General features: G+C 47.1%; 1 pseudogene; it reads left to right on the top strand.

The window, feature by feature from the left end:
• Nucleotides 1-649: 649 nt before the first annotated feature.
• Nucleotides 650-9,925, top strand: LOC103640337 (rust resistance kinase Lr10-like; annotated as a pseudogene).
• The last annotated feature ends 866 nt before the right edge of the window (nucleotides 9,926-10,791 follow it).

Genomic DNA, 10,791 nt, shown 5'->3' with positions numbered 1-10,791 from the left:
TAGACTTATAGTATGGTGCTCTTTAGCACAAAAAAAGACACAACCTCAAATGGAGCAAAATGGCACTGAACAATGTGACAATATTTAGTCCTTGTGCAACTTATCAGAGTTATTAAAACTTGAAGGGGTTTCGCGCGCCCTCCGCATTCCACGGAGGCACAGCCACCACCCAGCCAACGCGTGTCAGGAGCGCGGACGCAAGCTCTTCCTTCAATCCAGTTGTGAGCCTGTGACGGGTGTTGTGTTCTCTACCCTCCTCCATCCTGTACTACTCGGCTACTCCCTCCGATGACACCGCCCGCCTCGCTGCAAATCCCATCTTTCTTCTCACCGTCGGCCTGACCAGCCTCGCCTCCTCCCTGTGCCTCTCCTTCCCTCGTCCCGTCGTCGCAGCGCGCAGCTCTGCCGGCTCTGATTTGGCTCTTCCGGCTGCCGTGACGTCCCTCTGTCGGTTCCCACACAAACCTTTTCGACCGAGCGCTGCCTCCACGGTGCCGCTGCAAGGGCCTCCTCTTCCTCAGCGACCACACGTCGCCCACTCCGTCTCCAATGTGGCTGCCTGACCCCCTGCGCCCTGGGTATTCCTCCCCTTGCCTCCCATGTCTTCCCCCTCTTGCCATTGTATGGTGAGGAGAAATTCCAAGTTTCCATGAAACTTCCTGCTGTGCTCAAGTAAACGCAAAGTCAAAAGGTGCGGTGATGCATTTTATTAGACTTGGAGAGTATTCGGCCCCAATCATCGTCAGGCCTGCTGTTCTCAAATAACTAAGCGTCCTTGTTAGCCTGTCCATAACTAACACCCTAGGAAGCATTCATGCATCTAAAAATCTCTCATGGTGAAGTCATGTGCACCTGCAGCATTTATTCACTCTTCTGCATCCTGGCAAGCTTTACTTGTCTTTTTTATTTCTGTGACTGCAGTAGTGCAGTTCGTGCTGTAGATGCTGGAGGCCAAGGTCAGTGTCCTCATTTCTCCTGTGGTGATCTTCATCCTTCCACTATCTGGCAAGCTTTACTTGTCTTTTTTTTATTTCTGTAACTGTAGATGCTGGTGGCCAAGGTCAGTGTCCTGATTTCTCCTGTGGTGATCTTGGCAACATATCCAACCCTTTCCGTAGGCCAGGTGACCCAGAAGAGTGCGGTGTAAAAGCATACGAGCTGGTCTGTAGCAACGGCAAGGCTACAATCCGCATCAACACGGGGACATATTTTGTCACCAGCATCGACTATACCAATCGTTCCTTCTGGGTTGTGGACGCCAATTTGGATATGCACAACAGCTGCCCTCTTCCTCGCTGGGATCCGTTACTTGCAATATGCATGTTGGATACAGCTCCGTATACAAGGGCCTACTACTCGCAGCAGGCAATATGCATGTTGCCATCAAGATGCTGGGCAACTCCAACTGCAATGGGGGCGAGTTCATTCTCCACCATCGGTAGGATTCACCACATCAATGTGGTTCGCCTTGTGGGCTTCTGTGCAGAGAAAATGAGGAGGGCACTGGTCTGTGAGTACATATTCTCGGCCGAAAGAAGTTTTTCTTGGGATATGCTCAACGAGATTGCTTTGGGCATTGCAAGGGGAATCAACTACATACCTGCATCTAGGGTGCGACATGCAGATCCTTCACTTTGACATCAAGCCACACAACATTCTTTTGGACAGCAATTTTGTCCCAAAGGTTTCTGACTTTGGCCTTGCCAAGTTGTAGCCTAGAGACAAGAGCTTTGTGCCAGCAAGCGCCATGCGGGGAACTATTGGGTACATAGCTCCTGAAATGATATCTCGTAGCTTTGGTGCCATATCAAGCAAATCTGATGTTTATAGTTTTGGTATGCTACTGCTCGAGATGGCAGGAGGGCGAATGAACGCATACCAAAATGCAGCCAACTCAAGCCGAGCATAGTACCCGGCCTGGGTTTATGACCGTTGAGAGCACCTAGAGGGGGAGTGAATAGGTGATCCTGTAAAACTTCAAAACTTAAGCCACAAACTTGGTTAGGTGTTAGCGCAATAACCGCCAAGTGGCTAGAGAGGAATCTTCAACAAAACACAATAACCAACAAGAGATCAATCACAGAGATGGCACGGTGGTTATCCCGTGGTTTGGCCAAGACCAACGCTTGCCTACTCCACGTTGTGGCGTCCCAACGGACGAGGGTTGCAATCAACCCCTCTCAAGCGGTCCAAAGACCCACTTGAATACCACGGTGTTTTGCTTGCTTTTCTCAATCCTGTTTGCGAGGAATCTCCACAACTTGGAGCCTCTCGCCCTTACACTTGAAATTCACAAAGAAGCACAGAGCAAGGGAGGATTAGCAACGCACACAAGACACAAGAAACAGAGTGTCAACATGCACACAAGTCGCAACAAGAGCTCGCAACACAACTCAATGAGTTCACAACTCCACTAGAGCTCTATATGCTATCACAATGAAACAAATGCGCGGAATCAAGGTCTTGGTGCTTAGGAATGTTGTAGGAATGCTTGGTATGCTCCTCCATGCGCCTAGGGGTCCCTTTTATAGCCCCAAGGCAGCTAGGAGCCGTTGAGAGCAATCTAGGAAGGCTGATCTTGCCTTCTGTCGACTGGCGCACCGGACAGTCCGGTGCACACCGGACACTGTCCGGTGCCCGATTTCTTTCCAAAAATGGCGCAGTCAACTGTTTGCAGTCTGAGAGCCGTTGGCGCACCGGACATGTCCGGTGCACACCGGACAGTCCGGTGCCCCCTTCTAGCCGTTGGCTCGGCCACGTGTCCCGCGCAGATCGCGCGGCCGACCGTTGGCCCTGCCGACCGTTGGCTCACCGGACAGTCCGGTGCACACCGGACAGTCCGGTGAATTATAGCCGTACGTCGCCGGTGAATTCCCGAGAGCGGCCACTTCGCTCGAGCCAGCCTGGCGCACCGGACACTGTCCGGTGCACCACCGGACACTGTCCGGTGTACCACCGGGTAGTCCGGTGCTCCCAGACTGAGCAGAGTCTTGGCTGCTCGAGCCAAGACATTTTCAATTGGATTTTTCCTGTTTCCAGCACTTAGACACAATACATTAGTCCATAAAACAATGTACTAAGTCTGAGAAACATACCTTTATCCTTGATTTGTACTTTGTCCACCTTTTTACACTTAGGCACTTGTGTTGGACACTAAATCATCAAAATACTTAGAAATGGCCCAAGGGCACATTTCCCTTTCAATCTCCCCCTTTTTGGTGATTTATGCCAACACAACATAAAGCAAGTAGAACAAGTACAAAATCAATTCAAATAAGAACTCAAAATTGATTTGATTTAATTTTGACATATATGGATCACTCTATGCCACCACTTGGTTTGTTTTTGCAAATCAAACTCAAATTCCTATCTCTAAGTCAAATCCACTTGTAGAGACAAAAAGAGAGGTATTCCAAAGAAATTTGATCAAGGATTTCAAAAACTCCCCCTTTTTCCCATAATCAACACTTCTCCCCACAAGAGGCCAACTTTTGACATAAGAGACAATAAAAGAGTTTTGACAAACCAAAAGCTCTAATCTACTATTTTCAAAATTTCTCAAGTGGTAGCTGATCCATCTATTGCTTTGGCCTTTATTTTCTCCCCCTTTGGCATCAAGCGCCAAAACGGGATCAAGCTTGGCCCTTAAACCCCATTGCCTCACCAAAATCTTCAAATAAGAACACAAAGGCAATAAGAGTACATGAGATGAACTTGGAATAAGTTACCCTCTCATCGGAGTGCAGTGGAAGTCTTTCATGGTCCAAGTCCACCTTTTCCCTTTCAAACCTCCTGTGAGACTAAAACAAGCAAACTCAAGCATATGGTTAGTCTCAAAGGGTCAAGTTGTAACACAACTCCCCCTAAATATGTGCATCACTTGCACAAGGACTCCTTTGTTGAGGTCGGTGTGTCCGTCAGTTCCCATCGGTGTCTTTGCGGGCTTGGCGTCCTTCATCCCAAACCGCTTTAGCAAGTCTTGTGTGTACTTCGTTTGGGAGATGAAAGTGCCGTCCTTGAGTTGCTTCACTTGGAACCCAAGGAAGTAGTTCAACTCGCCCATCATCGACATCTCGAATTTCTGCGTCATAACCCTGCTAAACTCTTCACAAGACTTTTGGTTAGTAGAACCAAATATTATGTCATCGACATAAATTTGGCACACAAAAAGATCACCATCGCAAGTCTTAGTAAAAAGAGTTGGATCGGCTTTCCCAACCTTGAAAGCATTAGCAATTAAAAAGTCTCTAAGGCATTCATACCATGCTCTTGGGGCTTTCTTAAGTCCATAGAGCGCCTTAGAGAGCTTACACACGTGGTCGGGGTACCGTTCATCCTCGAAGCCAGGGGGTTGCTCCACGTACACCTCCTCTTTGATCGGCCCGTTGAGGAAAGCGCTCTTCACATCCATTTGGTACAACCTGAAAGAGTGGTGAGCGGCATATGCTAGCAAAATACGAATTGATTCTAGTCTAGCCACAGGAGCGAATGTCTCCTCAAAATCCAAACCTGCGACTTGGGCATAACCTTTTGCCACAAGTCGAGCCTTGTTCCTTGTCACCACCCCGTGCTCGTCTTGTTTGTTGCGGAACACCCACTTGGTTCCCACAACATTTTGCTTGGGACGAGGCACCAGCGTCCAAACTTCATTGCGCTTGAAGTTGTTGAGTTCCTCCTGCATGGCCAACACCCAGTCCGGATCTAGCAAGGCCTCTTCTACCCTGAAAGGCTCAATAGAAGAGACAAAAGAGTAATGCTCACAAAAATTAACTAATCTTGAACGAGTAGTTACTCCCTTGCTAATATCACCCAATATTTGGTCAACGAGATGATCCCTTTGAATCGTCGCTCGAACTTGGGTTGGAGGTGCCTGAGGTGCTTCTTCTTCTTCAACTTGAACATCTTGTGCTCCCCCTTGATCATGCGCCTCCACTTGAGGTACCTGTTCGTCATCTTGGGTTGGGGGATGCACCATAGTTGAGGAAGACGGTTGATCTTGCTCCAATTGTTCCTGAGGCCGTACATCTCCAATCGCCATGGTGCGTATCGCGGCCGTTGGAACGTCTTCTTCATCTACATCATCAAGATCAACAACTTGCTCTCTTGGAGAGCCATTAGTCTCATCAAATACAACGTCGCTAGAGACTTCAACCAAACCCGATGATTTGTTGAAGACCCTATACGCCTTTGTATTTGAATCATAACCTAATAAAAACCCTTCTACAACTTTGGGAGCAAATTTAGAAGATCTACCTTTCTTCACAAGAATATAACACTTGCTCCCAAATACACGAAAATAAGACACATTGGGTTTGTTACCAGTTAGCAGCTCATATGAAGTCTTTTTGAGGAGGCGGTGAAGGTAGACCCTGTTGATGGCGTGGCAAGCCGTGTTCACGGCTTCCGACCAAAAACGCTCGGGGGTCTTGAACTCTCCAAGCATAGTCCTCGCCATATCAATGAGCGTCCTGTTCTTCCTCTCTACCACACCATTTTGCTGAGGTGTGTAGGGAGCGGAGAACTCGTGCTTGATCCCCTCCTCCTCAAGGAACTCCTCCACTTGAAGATTCTTGAATTCGGACCCGTTGTCGCTTCTTATCTTCTTCACCTTGAGCTCAAACTCATTTTGAGCTCTCCTTAGGAAACGCTTGAGGGTCCCTTGGGTTTCAGACTTATCCTGCAAAAAGAACACCCAAGTGAAGCGGGAAAAGTCATCAACAATAACTAGACCATACTTACTTCCTCCTATGCTCAGATAGGCGACGGGTCTGAAGAGGTCCATATGCAGCAGCTCCAGAGGTCTTGAAGTAGTCATCACATTCTTGCTGTGATGTGCACCTCCCACTTGTTTACCTACTTGACAAGCTGCACAAGGTCTATCTTTTTCGAATTGCACGTTAGTCAAACCTATCACGTGTTCTCCCTTTAGAAGCTTGTGAAGGTTCTTCATCCCCACATGTGCTAAGCGGCGATGCCACAGCCAGCCCATGCTAGTCTTAGCAATTAAGCATGCATCTAGACCGGCCTCCTCTTTTGCAAAATCAACTAAATAAAGTTTGCCGTCTAGTACACCCTTAAAAGCTAGTGAACCATCACATCTTCTAAAGACAGACACATCTACATTTGTAAATAGACAGTTATATCCCATTTTGCATAATTGACTAACAGATAACAAATTATATCCAAGCGACTCAACTAAAAACACATTAGAAATAGAGTGCTCAGATGAAATAGCAATTTTACCTAACCCTTTTACCTTGCCTTGGTTCCCATCACCGAATATAATTGAATCATGGGAATCCTCATTTTTGACGTAGGAGGTGAACATCTTCTTCTCCCCCGTCATATGGTTTGTGCATCCGCTGTCGATAATCCAGCTTGAGCCCCCGGATGCATAAACCTGCAAGGCAAATTTAGGCTTGGGTCTTAGGTACCCAACTCTTGTTGGGTCCTACAAGGTTAGTTACAATTGTCTTAGGGACCCAAATGCAAGTTTTATCACCCTTGCATTTTGCCCCTAATTTCCTAGCAACTATCTTCCTATCCTTTCTACAAATAGCAAAGGAAGCATTTAAAGCATGATAAATTGTAGAGGGTACATTCATAACTTTCCTAGGAACATGAACAATATTCTTTCTAGGCACATGATGAATATTTTTCCTAGGCATATCTCTACCATGCATATAGGAAGAACTGGGAGCAAACATAGCATAAGAATCATAGGCATGTGAATCAAAAGCATTGCAACTCCTATGAGACTGTCTTCTATCATTGTACATAAAAGCATGGTTCTTTTTAGTACTACTTGCCATAGGGGCCTTCCCTTTCTCCTTGGCAGAGATGGGAGCCTTATGGCTTGTTAAGTTCTTGGCTTCCCTCTTGAAGCCAAGCCCATCCTTAATTGAGGGGTGTCTACCAATCGTGTAGGCATCCCTAGCAAATTTTAGTTTATCAAAATCACTTTTGCTAGCCTTAAGTTGGGCATTAAGACTAGATTCGTCCTCACTTGAAGAAGCATAAGTAGAGTTTCGAGTACATACCTTCTTCTCCCTTGCCATAAGGCATGTGTGACGCTCGTTGGGGAAGAGGGATGACTTGTTGAAGGCGGTGGCGGCGAGTCCTTCATTGTCGGAGTCGGACGAGGAGTAACCCGAATCCCACTCCTTGCCAAGATGTGCCTCGCCCTTTGCCTTCTTATAGTTCTTCTTTTTCTCCCTCTTGTTCCCTTGATCCTGATCACCATCATTGTCGGGACAGTTAGCAATAAAATGACCAATCTTACCGCATTTGAAGCATGAGCGCTTCTCCTTGGCTTTGGTCTTGCTTGGCTGTCCCTTGTGACCCTTAAGCGCCGTCTTGAATCTTTTGATGATGAGGGCCATCTCTTCATCATTAAGTCCGGCCGCCTCAATTTGTGCCACCTTGCTAGGTAGCGCCTCCTTGCTTCTTGTTGCCTTGAGAGCAAGGGGTTGAGGCTCGTTGATCGGACCATTTAACGCGTCGTCCACGTATCTTGCCTCCTTGATCATCATTCGCCCGCTTACGAATTTTCCAAGGACTTCTTCGGGCGACATTTTGGTGTACCTGGGATTCTCACGAATATTATTCACCAAATGAGGATCAAGAACGGTAAAGGACCTTAGCATCAGTCGGACGACGTCGTGGTCCGTCCATCGCGTGCTTCCGTAGCTCCTTATTTTGTTGATAAGGGTCTTGAGCCGGTTGTACGTTTGGGTTGGCTCCTCGCCCCTTATCATCGCGAATCGTCCAAGCTCGCCTTCCACCAACTCCATCTTGGTGAGCAATGTGACGTCGTTCCCCTCATGAGAGATTTTGAGGGTGTCCCATATTTGCTTGGCGTTATCCAAGCCGCTCACTTTGTGGTATTCATCCCTGCACAATGAAGCTAGAAGAACAGTAGTAGCTTGTGCATTCTTATGAATTTGCTCATTAATGAACATGGGACTATCCGTACTATCAAAGTGCATTCCACTCTCTACAATCTCCCATATACTAGGATGGAGAGAGAATAGGTGACTATGCATTTTGTGGCTCCAAAATCCGTAGTCCTCCCCATCAAAGTGTGGAGGCTTGCCGAGAGGAATGGAGAGCAAATGTGAATTTGAACTTTGCGGAATACGAGAGTAGTCAAAAGAAAAGTTCGAATTGACCGATTTCCTTCTCTCGTAGTCGTTGTGGTCGTCGTCCTTTTGGGAAGAAGTAGACTCATCGCTGTCGTCGTAGTAGACGATCTCCTTGATGCGCCTTGTCTTCTTCTTCTTCCCATCCTTCCGTCTATGGCCCGAGCCCGAGTCGGTAAGCTTGTCATCCTTCGACTCGTTGACGAAAGATTCCTTCTCTTTATCGTTGATCACGATACCCTTCCCCTTAGGATCCATCTCTTCGAGCGGTTAGTCCCTTTGTGAAGAGAACGGCTCTGATACCAATTGAGAGCACCTAGAGGGGGGGATGAATAGGTGATCCTGTAAAACTTCAAAACTTAAGCCACAAACTTGGTTAGGTGTTAGCGCAATAACCGCCAAGTGGCTAGAGAGGAATCTTCAACAAAACACAATAACCAACAAGAGATCAATCACAGAGATGGCATGGTGGTTATCCCGTGGTTCGGCCAAGACCAACGCTTGCCTACTCCATGTTGTGGCGTCCCAACGGACGAGGGTTGCAATCAACCCCTCTCAAGCGGTCCAAAGACCCACTTGAATACCACGGTGTTTTGCTTGCTTTTCTCAATCCTGTTTGCGAGGAATCTCCACAACTTGGAGCCTCTCGCCCTTACACTTGAAATTCACAAAGAAGCACAGAGCAAGGGAGGATTAGCAACGCACACAAGACACAAGAAACAGAGTGTCAACACGCACACAAGTCGCAACAAGAGCTCGCAACACAACTCAATGAGTTCACAACTCCACTAGAGCTCTATATGCTATCACAATGAAACAAATGCGCGGAATCAAGGTCTTGGTGCTTAGGAATGTTGTAGGAATGCTTGGTATGCTCCTCCATGCGCCTAGGGGTCCCTTTTATAGCCCCAAGGCAGCTAGGAGCCGTTGAGAGCAATCTAGGAAGGCTGATCTTGCCTTCTGTCGACTGGCGCACCGGACAGTCCGGTGCCCGATTTCTTTCCAAAAATGGCGCAGTCGACCGTTTGCAGTCTGAGAGCCGTTGGCGCACCGGACATGTCCGGTGCACACCGGACAGTCCGGTGCCCCCTTCTAGCCGTTGGCTCGGCCACGTGTCCCGCGTAGATCGCGCGGCCGACCGTTGGCTCACCGGACAGTCCGGTGAATTATAGCCGTACGTCGCCGGTGAATTCCCGAGAGCGGCCACTTCGCTCGAGCCAGCCTGGCGCACCGGACACTGTGCGGTGTACCACCGGATAGTCCGGTGCTCCCAGACTGAGCAGAGTCTTGGCTGCTCGAGCCAAGACATTTTCAATTGGATTTTTCCTGTTTCCAGCACTTAGACACAATACATTAGTCCATAAAACAATGTACTAAGTCTGAGAAACATACCTTTATCCTTGATTTGTACTTTGTCCACCTTTTTACACTTAGGCACTTGTGTTGGACACTAAATCACCAAAATACTTAGAAATGGCCCAAGGGCACATTTCCCTTTCAACCGTCTAGCGGAACAAGAAGCTGGCGAGATTTCTGTTGCGACAGACATGCATGAGTTGGAGAGGAAACTGTGCATCGTTGGGCTACGCTGCATTCAAATGAAGCCGCAGGATCGTCCGACCATGGGCGAGATCATAGAGATGCTCGAGTGTGGCACTCATGGCCTGGGCCTGCAAATGCCTTCTAGGCCATTCTTCTGTGATGATGATGATCCTAATATGCCTGCAACAGATTCTTACCATTTCTCATCGGAGCTTACTGCAATATCTGAGGAAGATGGTTGAAGAAATATTACTTGTCTTTATGCATTTAGATGAAGCCATAGGATCGTCCAATAATGAGTCAAGTCGTAGGGATGCTTCAGTGATCATATGGTTCATATAGATTCTTACCATTTCTCCTCAAACATTGATACTAGATCAGAGAATTTTATAGCGCCCGATAGGGCGCTTCTAATTCTAGTTAGTGTTAACAAACTATGATATTATTGTGCTTGTTGCAATAAGGTCGTCTTCATCATAACAAAATTTGCATGTCTCCATGGATTAACCGAACAACATTTTAGAACCAGGGATTACAGCCTAAGGGGATTATACCCCAAGGGGTTCAAGTGGCAGCCCTCTCTGGAATGTACCCCTATGAACCGAACATGCCCAATAGGGGACGAGTATGAGGACAATTTAGTCCCCATGGGGATCAAAACGGGAAAGATTTAGTCCATGTCGGGTGATAGAAATGGGGAACCATCCCCATCCTTGTTCTCGCGTACCCATTCTGTAAACTTCTCTTGATCTAAGTTAGTTCATTGACTTGTTAAAAACATACTTAAATTTAATACATAGCCTATTATAAAATAGCAAACTAAACGCTAAAGTAGATGTCTCTTATAATTTTAGATCTTGTTTGTTCAATTTACGTTGATTTGATATAACCAATTTAAATTTGGTTTTAAATATTGCACCTTCCAATGGGAACAGATTCCCCGACGAGGATAGGGACGGAAGAAAAAGCTTCTCAAGACAAAGATGGAGACAGAGATGGAGAGCCATTCCTCGACAGAACATTTCGAGTTGCCATCCCTAATCTAAACGGATGTGGGGGCAACCCAAAAAACTACATGGGGATGTAACATTGTGAATGTTGGAGAAAC

Source organism: Zea mays, chromosome 9 (assembly GCF_902167145.1).
Source record: "Zea mays cultivar B73 chromosome 9, Zm-B73-REFERENCE-NAM-5.0, whole genome shotgun sequence".
Taxonomy (NCBI): domain Eukaryota; kingdom Viridiplantae; phylum Streptophyta; class Magnoliopsida; order Poales; family Poaceae; genus Zea; species Zea mays.
The sequence above is the reverse complement of the archived record's forward strand: the minus strand, read 5'-3'. Positions and strand labels throughout refer to the sequence as shown.